The sequence below is a fragment of the Pinus tabuliformis genome, chromosome 3_2, assembly GCF_031772625.1.
Source record: "Pinus tabuliformis cultivar Carrire ecotype Pingquan chromosome 3_2, CPIR1, whole genome shotgun sequence".
NCBI lineage: Eukaryota > Viridiplantae > Streptophyta > Pinopsida > Pinales > Pinaceae > Pinus > Pinus tabuliformis.
The window spans coordinates 44,278,831-44,292,035 of record NC_142302.1 but is presented as its reverse complement, the minus strand read 5'-3'; the positions used below and the strand labels follow the sequence as shown (position 1 = coordinate 44,292,035).

At 36.6% G+C, this 13,205-nt stretch overlaps 1 protein-coding gene across 2 annotated transcripts in view; it reads right to left on the bottom strand.

Annotated features, from left to right (window-relative positions):
- LOC149179730 (putative alpha-amylase 2) overlaps positions 1-4,923 on the bottom strand; it is a 284,569-nt gene extending 279,646 nt beyond the window's left edge. The window contains exons 1-2 of one of the 2 annotated variants that reach the window (XM_089415781.1): positions 4,530-4,923; positions 4,268-4,355 (exon numbers count right to left, since the gene is read on the bottom strand). The gene's annotated coding sequence lies outside the window, so the exon portion shown is untranslated. Of the gene's footprint in view, positions 1-4,267 lie in introns of both variants that reach the window. The other variant, XM_089415780.1, reaches the window with a different exon arrangement.
- Between the last annotated feature and the right edge of the window lie 8,282 nt (positions 4,924-13,205).

The following is a 13,205-nucleotide window of genomic DNA, read 5'->3' as shown; positions in this document are numbered from 1 at the left end:
TCCTCAAGTCTTCTCTTATGTTTTTCTTGTTGATGAATCAACGGTTGAGATTAAGTCTCTAATCAATGGCTAAGATTAAAACAGACTTGATCCTCGTCTCTTAGAAGCTTCTCACCCTTATCTTTATTAATACCCATTAATATTTTTATTTTCCTAAGTTTAGACTTAGGAACCCATCAAAAATATTAATTATTTTAATAACTCCTCATCCGGGTGGAAATACTCCAAACGATTTCTGGGTCTTGGAGATTTCATGTATTCTAGCCCCTCCACAAAATTTCAGAGCTAGAGCACATCCAATGCTACCCAAAATCAACAGAAGGATCCCAGTCAGGGACAAGGGGAGGAGAGGAAGAAGAATAAGGACCTGTCAAAGGTCAAGTGTTTCAGGTGTGGTGAGCTCGATCACTACAGTACCCAATGTCTTCTCAAGAAGAAGGACAAGGAGGAGAAGCAAGACCAGCAGACAGCTTTAGTAGAGATCGATAGGCTTTCCTCTAGGCTGGAGGAAAACTTCGCTATGTTCGCAGATATATCTCTAGGAGTGAGGTGGGGAGATTTGGTACCATAGTCCCAAAGAACCACAGAGATTGGGCATGATCCTTGAGGAGTCCACCTCATGGATCATTACCTGGCTATGGGGGCCCACAGTATTCAGTAGCAGGATGTATCAGTGGCAGTTGTTGCAGTCAGAGACCGAGTGACACTTGCAGAGACTAGTAGCAGTCAGATGCTAGGGAGCGTCGTGCAGAGTTGGAAGCATTGCATTTGGCACAGTGCAGAGTCAGCAACAGTGCAAATTCCTCAGAGACAATGCAGATACTAGCAGCAGCCAAAGACTCAGGTGATAAATGCATTATACTTATCACAGTTGATTCAGTATTTTGGATGTTTTTCAGCTGCAATAGCAACAGATGAGAGAGAGTTGCAGTGCAGATGCAGTGTTGGCAACAATACAACAAGGTCAGAAGCAACACAGATATAGCGTATATCATAGTTGCGTAGTGGTTGGTGGGAAGTATAGTCAGACATCGGCAACGTGACAGGAGATGATGCAGAGACAGGGTGCTGCCACAAGATGTACAATAGCGCTAGAACACATTCCTCGCTAAGAGGGAGTGTTAGTTTTTGTAGCATCGGATGTGTTCTAGCCACGAAATTTTGTAGAGAGGCTAGAATACATGAGATCTCCAAAACCCAAAAATTGTTTCTGGAAATTTCGCCTAGAAATGACTTAATTAGATTATTAACCAGTTTTTAAATATTTCTTAAGTCTAAACTTAGGGAATATGGTTGATTAATCAGTATTAATTAAGTCAATGCGTGAATCATCTAGAAACTCACACGAATCGATCCAGAGATGATCCTAGCCATTGATTAAGTTTTAATATTGGTCGTTGGTGCTCCAACAAAGGATTATAAGAGGAGGTCGATGTGGTGATGGAGAAGACACTTGTGAGGTTCGATTTCTGAGTAGATCAATTTTCAGAGTAGCAGCAGTCTATTGTCGGAGAGAGAGCTAGAGATCGAAGCAGTGTGAGAGGGGCAAGGACAGTGAGTCAAGAGGAAAGATTTCCAGATCTGGAGAGGCAACAGCAAGAGGGCCGAGTTATCCCAGAGAGGCAGCGCAGAGGCTCTACGCAGTAGCTTCACCAGGCAGAGTGATTTGCTGAAGAGGAAAATCGTTCTCCGTTCCAGAGGCCAGGTAGAGGTGCTAGAAGGTCGGAGAAACAATTCCCTCATCAGCTAGAGGCAAAATGGCTTCATTAGTGGCAGTTTTGAGCCACGTGTGGCAAATGGTGCAGGAGAGGCTCATGCTGGAGTTTGGAGGCCGAGTTTTCTAAAGGCAAGTCATGCCAGAGATTGCATGTCGGAGAAGGGAAATTCCCTTCAGTATTTTTGCCCAGATTTTCTTGTTGTGGATTGCCAGTTTCAGACATCCAGATTGTACTTAGATTTTTCACCGCTGCATAGTACTAAAACCCTCATCTGTTGCACCAGTTTTCCCAAGTTGGGTTTTTCCGAGGACATTTGTCCAAAAATAACTATGTTATTTATTATGTGTGCTAGCATTTCTTCCAGCGTTTATTTTTCCACAATTTTATTTGTGTAGATTGCAATGTGATTTATTCAATATTTTCTGTAGCAAACAGTGAATAAATTGTTAAATTAAATTAACAATTAGGGGAATAATTTCCAGTTGCTACAATAGGGTTCCAATTTGGAATTTTCACAAAAGGAAGGTTTGAATTGTGCATTGGTTCTATGTCCTGCGTGCCAACAATGAACAAGAAAACATTCAAACCAACCTTGGCACATATAAAAAAATGGGCAATTAATAGTCAATCGACATGAGTATTATCAAGACATTCCATAGCCACATGTTCTAGTCAAATTGGGAAATTTCTAGTCTAGTAAGAAGAAGAATATTTTGTTTAATCTCCCCTTAGGTGCAGGACACTGGTTGTCTCTTTAGTTGTACTTCTCCCTATTGATTTTGGTCACATTTTTAATATTATAATAAAAAAATTCAAAGCTTATTAAGAAAAGAAATGGAAAGCTTGCAAAACTTGGTTGTTAGAATAATAAATATGCCAATACGATATCAAATCCTCCGAATTATAAATAAGTTAAAATCAGACCTGCGAATTTCAATATCAACCATAGAACTGAACACTATGCTAAAAGCCATTGGCCTTGCATTCAAAATAAAGAAACCAAAAGCCATTAACCTTGCATTCAAAAGAATGCTATCCTAAAAGCCACTAGCCTTGCATTCAAAATAAAGGAACCAAAAGCCATTAACCTTGCATTCAAAATAAAGGAACCAAAAGCCATTAACCTTGCATTCAAAAAATAGAGGGATCAAAAGAATCCAACCATCCACCATCCCACAAGGAGAAGAACCTTAGGAATAAGAATGAAGAATCAAACCTGATATTGGAAAAATAGTCTTCCTCAGAAAGAAAACATTTAAGGAAGAAATTTAGAATGTACATACTGTAGAGGACCTAACTTCAATAACAAATGCCCCCATGGAAACAAAAAATCCTAAGAATAAAAACTCGAAATATGGAATTAAGAAAAGAAGAAAAAAGAAAAAGACAAAGATGCAACCAACAGGGATAGCTAATGGCCAACAACCTTACAAAGAAATCTGGTCGCATTGGTGACAATCAGCATCTCAAAGGGGCAAAAGCTGTGACTCCCCTCAATAGAAAGATTCACAGATTTAGTTATGTGCATAAAATGGCAGCCTAAATTCATATAAAAGAATAAATAACTTGAGGAGAAAACTAGGCTGACTTAAATCTAGAAATATACAATGGCCCCACATGATACAGGCCAATAATAAACTCCATACAGGCACCTTGCAGTAGAGTATTAGACCGACCACGACCAGGACTACTTCACTACTATATGTAGAGTTCAAATAGTCCTCACTTTCCATAACCATCACATATCTTCACTCATTTAGCGTGCACTCCTCCATTTTCTAAAGAAGTTTGGATTAAGATTGGTTAAACTCATGGATGCTTTCGATCATTGAATTATATTCTTGTGAATTATTAATAAATCTCCTTTGTTTTAAAAATAGGAGAAACAAGCCAAACTCAAGAAAAGGCCCTCTGGTTTTCATCTCCCGGGAAGCAAAATGAGATAGGGCAGAAAATAAATATTTCATAACGTTGTAACAAAACTATTTATTTAGAAAATGAAGCGATTGAAGTATACAATATTTTCTTACAGTAACTGGTGAATCAGTAACCGGTGAATCTGTAATTTTGGAGGAATGTTTTGGGCAAAATCCATGATGCTACTCATAACAGGTGCCACTATTCACTTTAATATTAAGCTCTTTTTCACTATTCACCTCAGCCCTTTCAGCCTTATAGGATTCAAATTTTTGCCACACAGGCTAACATATCTCCGGTTAATAGAACCCGAGTGAAAAGGGAATTAAACCCACTGACTACCACTCAAGATATTGTCCCTTGTCACTATTGAAATATACCATTGAAATAGGATCCAATAACTAAAAATCTAAATTTAAAAATACAGCCATAATATTCCGTTGCAGAGACAACTGCCAAGCCAGAAAGGCGCTATTTAAATTGATTATCAACAAATTTCAACGCCAAATTCAATTATCTTCCCCATTGAATAAAACAGGAAAACGAAGAAGAGTACGACAACAAATAAACAATGCGCTGAAACAATGTCCCAAGTTTCCAATTTTCTGGTCCAATAAAAATTGTCTGCGTACCTGTTCAAAAGGGATCAAGTCCCAGCAGGGTATCCCAGAATTTGCTCCTCACTTGAGTAGGCAATGCACTTATCTCGCTGTAGTTTGCCTTAAATTGATGAAAAAGCAATCAGTAAATAGATTCGTTGCGAGAAAAAGAACGAGGGGAACTGAAATTTCGAATTCAGACAATGTAGAAGAGCATGTGTCGTATACTGTAATATAGAATTTGTGAGAGAGTTGTATTCCCTCTGTCACCCAATGGGTATGGTCCTGGTATTACCATGTGTATGAAGGTTCTGCTTACGCGTGGTTGCGTCATCCAACATTGACAGAATAATGATCTGCGATCCAAAGTTATTTTTGCAGACGTGATTCTCTCTGCAATTTGCAAAGTTGTCAAAGTGTAGTTATCCTTTTCGTCTTCTTTTAAATTTATGTAGCACCGTGCAAATTGCTATACCCTCCACCGTTATTGAGGCCTGCACCTTTTGAGGACCATATAAAGCCATTGCAGGGATTAAGGCGAATTCCACATAAGCGCAAGCAAGAGAGCCAATGGATTCAAAGTGAAAGGATGTTTGAAATGGAGCATCAAATATATTCAAAGTGAAAGGATGACAGAAGGAATTCCGTGCTCGATTCACTATGAAGATCGAAGATTTAAGAAAGGGAGAGAGTGAAGATGTTGAAGGTTTGGGAAAGTGACCATGGAGAAGAATTAACGTACGGGATGAGTGTCTCATAGCATCCAAACAACATATGAAACATGTGAAAGAGTAAATGTTGTGATATAATTTTAAATATTTAAATATCAATTTAATATAAGAAAGATGTTATAGGATTCTTAAAATGAAGCATGAGATTAAATAATTATAATAATAAAATATAATGTTAATTTATTTTATTTTATTTTAATTTTAGATTTATTAAGTATTAGGAGAGATCAGATTTTTTTAAGGTGTAATTTTTTTTGAGTGGATATCTTGAAAAAAGTTTACATTTTCAGAAATTTAATTTTTTTAAGCACTCTAGATTTATATATATATATTTGATTCTTTTAACCACATATTCTCCCTCTAAAAAGATGTATTTCTATGTAATTTGATTTAGTTAAAATGTTCACATAACATTATAATCTCTGATATCATTTTGGGATTCCACTGCGTTAAGTAAGTCATTCACGTATGACCATTTCCATGAGAGGTAGTCGTAACTGACTAATTTCTCATGATTTAAATCATGAATAGTTCACTTAGCACTCATTGCATCGGGTGATGCTCATAGAATGATATCTAATATAATGCACTGCGTAAACCCCCTAATACTTAAATTATAATATCTCTTTTATAACATGCTAAAAAGCGATTTTGAGTGGAAAAAAAATAATAAATAAATAAATATTCAATTCAATTTGTTATATTATAATTTTGTTTTTATTAATAAAATTACATTTATTTTTGTCCAAAACAAATTATGATATATGTATAACATTAAATAAATTTAAATTATAATGATTTATATTAGTAATTATGTTGTTTCAGTATATATAATTAATACCATATCATGTGTTTACATGGATAAATCTTTCAAGATGCAAACTTTTTTTTAAATGCAAAACTTGAGGAATGATTTGCACTTTAAGAGATTTGATTCTTCTCTACACTTGATAGATCTGAGATAAGTAGATGCATTTTAACGATCTACAATGCTCTTAGAGAGATCAAATCTCTCATTATGCAAACATTTTTTAATGTGAAAATTGAAGAATGATTTGCACCTTGAGAGATTTGATTCTTCTCAACACTTGGTAGATCTGAGTTAAATAGATCTATTTTAACTCTGGATCTACCATGCACTAAGGGGATTAAATTTCTCAATATGCTAACCTCTTTTTTAATGCAAAACTTGAGAAAAGATTTGCACTTCAAGATTTGATTCCCCTAAGGCACTCCACAATCTAGTATGGGGGAGATGTTGTAATGATCATAAATGAGTGTAGACATGCTCAATATGGGAGAGATGTTATAGTGTTCATAAAATAAAATATTAGATTAAAAAAAAAAAAAAAAAAACATAAAGTGTGATAAATTAAAAAAGTAATAATAAATAGATTCAATTCAATTTGTTATATAAAATAATCTTATAAGTATTAACTTATCATCAATAATAATAATAATAATTTATAGTCTTAACCTTGATGTTTTAGAATATATACTTGATAAACATACCAAAAAAATAATAAATTTAATTAAGAAATGTGTAATTAAAAATAAAAATATTTTCCAATATATAAATGTAAAATATATATAAAATATAAAGAGTAATTATAAATTAAGATTTGTTAGATGTAGACATGTTCAATGTGAAATGTTATAGTGTCCATAAAATAAATCACTAGATCAAAAAATAATAATAATAAAATATAAATTCTGCTAATTAAAAAAGTAATAAAAAGTGAAAATTAATAAATGGATTCAATTCAATTTGTTATATGGTAATTTTATTTTCATTAATAAAAATAATCTTATAAGTGTTAGCCTACCAAAAATATAATAATACATAGTTCTAACCATTATATTTTAAAATATATATAATTAATAAATATATAAAAATTAATAAAATTAATTAAAAATATGTAATTAAAAATAAAAATATTTCCACATATATATATATATATATATATTAAAATCAGTTAGACACTTAATTTGTAAGGATTAAGTGAAAATATGTTAAAAAACAAAAAAAAACTAACTTAATTTTGAGGAACTACCATCTTGACCTAATATTCAAGAACTACCATCTTGACCTAACATGATATTAGACCACAGGTCTCGAGTTCTAAGTTTAGATATTCTAGCTTGCTTTTTTTGTAACTCCTTTGTCGCTGCTACAATCCTCAAAAAAGCTCCCTGCCATCTTTATCTGTCGTTCCCTCCTCAAAAACATCCCCTCTGCTACAACCCTGAAAAATCTCCCTGCCATCTTTATCTGTCATCCCCCCCTTCAAAAACATCCCCTCTGCCACGCTTAGGTTTGCAGCGTGTCTGTGTTAGACCTATCCATTACTCTCCTTGTGCCTAAGTTGTGCCATGCTCAAGTATTTCGTTAACATGGAGGTTAGTTTTTGAACGTTGTGTGCTCCAGTGGGTTTTTTTTGGGGAAAATTCAAGAGTGGATTTAATAGGACCAACCTGGTCATGGTGGTTGCCGGTGGTCCGAATCTAAACTTCTTTGAAAATTTTCTCGGAGTTAATTTTTCATGCAAAAATGACGATTCTTGTTGAGCCTCTTCACGACCCTGAGCCGCAGCTCACGATGGATAGTCGTTCTAGCCCCGCATTGTTGAGGAAATTCCCATCAACATTCACATCTCCCCCATGGAATAACGGGTAGAGCGTCGAGATGGACTATCTTGAGAGGTGCTCCCAATAAACTCCACGACAACTTAGTCTGCAACAGCTTTTAGTATCATTAGGGTTCAAATATGTGCATGAATTGATTCATCTTGCTAATAATACTTAGACATCCAAGTCATTTCAATTTTTTTTATTTTTTTTCCAAGGTACTATACGGTAGTTTTTTAATCAACGTTTTTGGCTCAGGTAAGAGCACGGATTTGTAAAGAAATAAGTGTTATAGTGGGTTTATTTTCATTATTATGAAAGTGATCGGCCCTTAAGTTGTCTTTATGAGGGTTTATGATGTCCCATTTTCTTTTGTATATTGTCTAGCTCTATTTAATTCAACTTAGGAGTGAACAAAATTATATTGTAGTAGATTTTAGCTTTTAGTGACATTTTCAAATATAAATTATTATTGTAGTAATTTAACGGTGCTTTGAGCTCATCTTGAAAATACATTCCTTCATCTTTATCATTGGCATAGTACTTTTTTGCAAGGAGAACTATTACGAATGGTCCATAAATATCAAGCACACTCTCATCTTTAATGACTTATGGGAAGGAATTTGTGAAGGATAAGGTGACAATGCACCTGCCAAGCCCACATCAGATAAAGAGTTAGTCATTTGTGAGAATAAAAACAATAAAGTGTATGCCATGATTGCTACTTATGTAAGTGAAGAAGTGAGTTGTCATATTATGCCAATTAGAAATTCTTACAATGCCTTGAAGAAGTTGAAAGATTTATATGATTCACACTCAAAATTAGAAGTAGTTCAGTTGATGATTAAGCTCTTTAACCTGGAGTTGAAGGACGCTGACACCTTGGCCTTAGCCTCAGAGAATAGAGCCATCATTCATGATGTATAAACCATTGTAGTTAAAATGGACATCCTTCTCACAACCTTCATCAATGCCCTCTATCCTACATACTCTCACTATCTTGAATCCCTACAAGCTAGTGCTCAACTCAAGGACATTACTTTTGACACTCTTGCGGATGCAGGACGGGGGAAAGCTTTTGGGAAGAGGAAGACAACTTCTCATTCCCCTAAAGAAGAAGTGTGCCTTGCACAAAAAGAGAAGAATCAATAACAAAATTCTCCTAAAAGAAGAGGCAATAGAAGAGGACGTGGAAGAAAGAATCATAGAGGAAGGGGGCAAACAACATCAAGGGAAAAGGTAAAATCTGTGTTGCATTTGTTGTAATAAAGATGGACATGGTGCATCTGCACGCAAAATCCCTAGGAGAGAATCAAGCAAGAACACAAAGAAGACAAAGGTAAAACACCAGGTACAACAAAAGGTAAAGCATTTGAATCTACTCATTGTTAGTTTTTGTAGCATCAGTTGTGTTGTAGCCACGAAATTTGGTGGAGAGTCGAGAATACATGTATTATCCAAAACCCAGAATCGTTTATGGAAATTCCACCTAAAGACGAATTAGTTAAAATAATTGATATTTTTTTTAATGGTGCCTAAGTCTAAACTTAAGAAAATTGATTAATTAAAGGGTATTAATTAAGTCATGCTGATAATCTTCTAGAAGAAGACATGGATCGAGTTCTAGTTAATCTTAGCCATCGACTATGTTTTAATCTTGGTCGTTGATGTCTCAATGAGAGATTATAAGAAAAAAATTTATGGGGATTGGAGAACACACATGAGACACAAGAAATTCGATTTTGCTGGGAAATTGATTTCCAGAGTAGCAGTTGTGTGTTGTCGGAGGTGATTCGGTAAAATCGAAGCAGTGAGAGACAGGCAGGGATAGTAAGGCTGGAGGGAGATTTTCCAGTCCAGTGAGTGTATAGCAGAGAGACGGTGAGTTTCATAGAGAGGCAGCGCAGTGCTTCAAAGGGGAAGTCATATTCTTCTAGGGAGAAATAGTGCTTCAGTGCCAGAAGATGGAGTGGGAGCCCAGATGTGAGAAGAATCGATCTTTTGAATAGTAGTTGATCAGTTAGAAAGAGATACGTTGATCTGAGTTGTGTGACGCATCACTGCATAGGCTGACGTAGGGACTACATAGAGGCAGCAGAGAACAACTCATCTTGAGCCAAGGTCAATGTCAAATCACCGATGAGAGTGAGATTTTTCTCACTAGACTTAAGTCAATCATTTCTCTATATGGATTGCTAGATTTGAGCACCCATAGATTTGTACTCAGATTTATTATTGCATAATAATAAAACCCTCAGTTGTTGCACTGTTTTTCCCAAGTTGGGTTTTTCTGAGGACATTGATCCAAAAATAACTATGTATTTGTGTGTGTGTGTGCATCTATTCTTACAGCATTATTTTTCTTCCGCAATATTGTATTTGTGAAGGCTGTAGTGTATTAGTTTCGATATTTACAGTAGGATACAATAAATATTTATTTTTTATTTTTTATTTTTTTTTATTTATTATTATTTTTTTTTTATTATTTTTTTTTTATTTATTTATTTATTTATTTTCCAGTTTATTTAACAAATAAAAGAAACTTAATCAGTTGTTGCAGTAGGATTTGGGGCTTTTCGAATTTTCACATGGTATTAGAGCACAGATCGTAAGTCGAAGAGCTTAGTAGCACAAGGGAAGAGGAATTTCGAATCTCTGCAGAGGCAGCATAGTCCCTTGGGCCAGGAGGGTCAGTTTTTGAGGAAAATTTGTTTCTCTGAGAGAGTTGACAGAAAATAATTTTTCCAGATCAGAAATTACCAGAGGCAAAGGGAGACGCAATATTTTTTTCCTTACAGAGCGGATATTCAGTTGGGACGTAGTTATTTTGCGGCAATTTTCTAGTGCAAAATGGCGTCAGAAGGAAAGAAGAGCACACATTAAGGGAATTCTTTCCTTGGGGAACTTCTAGCCCAGAAGTTCAATTTTTTCTAGCAAAACAGTAGTCATTGTGAGCAGATTTCCCCTCTCTAGCAAGGAGTGTATAAAGCTAGTCAACAGCTACGCAAAGGAGAAGAGGAGAAATTCGACTTTCTTCAGAGATGGCGTCGACAGGGTTGAGAGATCAGGATCATTTGGAGGGATCCTCCAACTATGTGATCTGGAAGGCAAGAATTTCATGTCTTATAGATGAATACCATCTCAAAACTTACATCGATAGGCTGGTAGTTGTACCCACAAACGCAAATCTGATAAAGGCCTACAAGAAGGAGATGGCAAAAGCAAAGAGGTTGATTCTCGATGGGGTTCATGATCACGTGGTGTCTCACATAGCTGACAAAGAGACTTCCCAACAGATGTGGGAGGCTCTTTCTATGCTATACGAGGGATCTTCCTAGCAGTGGAAGATGTATCTTGAGGAGAAGATGAGATTCACGAGGATGTTGAAGGGGAAGCGCATAGACCTGTTCCTCACTAGTATTCAGCATATCCGAGATCAGTTGTTTGTAGTAGGGCCAGTGCCCCAACCTAGAGAATTGGCGTGGTTTGATCTAAACAATGTTTCTGAAGAATGACAAGTCTTTGTCCACAGTATTCTGGGCAGAGAAAAGTTTTCAGATTGGGATCGAATGTGGGATGATTTGTAGCAGGAGGAGATGAGACAAGATTTGGTGAATACCACCATCAGTGGCACTAGCAGCAGCAGTGGGACGAAGCAAGTGAAGGAATAAGAAAATGTGGCCCTCACATCAAAGGGGAAACAGGAGAAGCGCAGAAGGAAGAAGGACATTTCTAAGGTGAAATGCTTCAGATGTGGTGAGCTTGGCCACTACAACACTCAATGTCCTCTAAAAAAGAAGGACAAAGAGGAGAAGCAGGATCAACAGGCTACATTTGCAGAGATCGATAGGTTGTCCACAAGATTGGAGGAAGAGTTTTCCATGGTCATCGAGATACCTCCAGGAGTGAGGTGGGGTGATTTGGTTTTGTAGCCCAAGAGAGCTACGGGATGGGTAGGATTCTTGAGGAGGTCCACCTTATGAATCAATACCTTGCTACGGGATCCCATAGCATGCAGTAAAAGGATGGATCAGTGGAAGTTGGTGCATTCAGATGCCAGAGTGACAGATGTAGTAGCTAGTAACAGTCAGATATTGAGCAAAGCAGAGCAGAGTTGGCAGCAGTGCAGTTGGCACAGTGTAGAGTCAGTAGCAACACAGAGGCTTCAGCGATAACGTAGAGTCTAGCAGCAATCAAGACTCGAGTGACATACGCATCATACTGATCATAGTTGATTCAGTATTTTGGATTTTTTTCGTTGCAGTTGTTGCACTTGCAAAAACAATAGATGGAAAGGGAGTTGCAGTGCAGATGCAGTGTTAGCAGCAGTTCAGCAGGGCCAGCAACAACACATATGCAACGTATATCAAATTTTCCCAATAATTGGTGGGCAGCAGCAGGCATACATCAGCTGCGTGACAGGAGGTGGTGCAGAGACAGGGTGTTTCTTTAGTGGGTTGTGGCACCAGAACGCATTCCTCGCTAAGAGTGAGTGTTAGTTTTTGTAGCATCGGTTGTTTTCTAGCCACGAAATTTGGTGGAGAGGCTAGAATACATGTATTCTCCAAAACCCATAAATCATTTCTAGAAATTCCACCTAGAGATGACTTAATTAAAATAATTAATCTTTTTTTAATGGTTCCTAAGTCTAAACTTAGGAAAATTGATTAATTAAAGGGTATTAATTAAGTCATGGTGAGAATCTTCTAAAAGAAGACATGGATCAAGTTCTAGTTAATCTTAGCCATCGATTATGTTTTAATCTTGACCGTTGATGTCTCAACGAGAGATTATAAGAATAAATTCAATGGGGGTTGGAGAACACACTTGAGACACCAGAAATTCGATTTTGCTGGGAAATCGATTTCCAGAGTAGCATTTGTGTGTTGCCGGAGGTGATTCAGTAAGATCGAAGCAGTGAGAGGCGGGTAGGGATAGTAAGGTTGGAGGGGGATTTTCCAGTCTGGTGGGTGCATAGCAGAGACACAATGAGTTTCACGGAGAGGCAACACAGAGTAGAGAGGTAGAGTAGTGCTTTAGAGGGGATGTCGTATTTTGTTGGGGAGAGGTAGTGATTCAGTGCCAGAAGCCGGAGTGGGAGCCCGGAGGCCAGAAGAATCAATCCTCTAGATAGTAGTTGATTAGTTAGCAAGAGAGACATTAGTCTGAGTTGTGTGACGCAGCACTGTGTAGGATGACGCATGGACTGTGAAGAGGCAGTAGAGAGCAACACATCTTGAGCCAAGGTCAATGTTGGATCACCGATGAGAGTGATATTTTTCTCACTAGAATTTTGTCATTCATTTCTCTGTATGGATTGCTAGATTTGAGCAACCATAGATTTGTACTCAGATTTACTACTACATAATAATAAAACCCTCAATTGTTGCACGGTTTTCCCAAGTTGGGTTTTTCCAAGGACTTTGGTCCAAAAATAACTATGTATTTGTGTGTGGGTGCACCTTCTCTTCCAACATTATTTTTCTTCTGCATTATTGTATTTGTGAAGTTTGCAGTGTATTAGTTTTTCGATATTTACCGTAGGATGCAGTAAATAATTTGTTCAATTTATTTAACAAATAGAAGAAACTTAATCAGTTGTTATAGTAGGA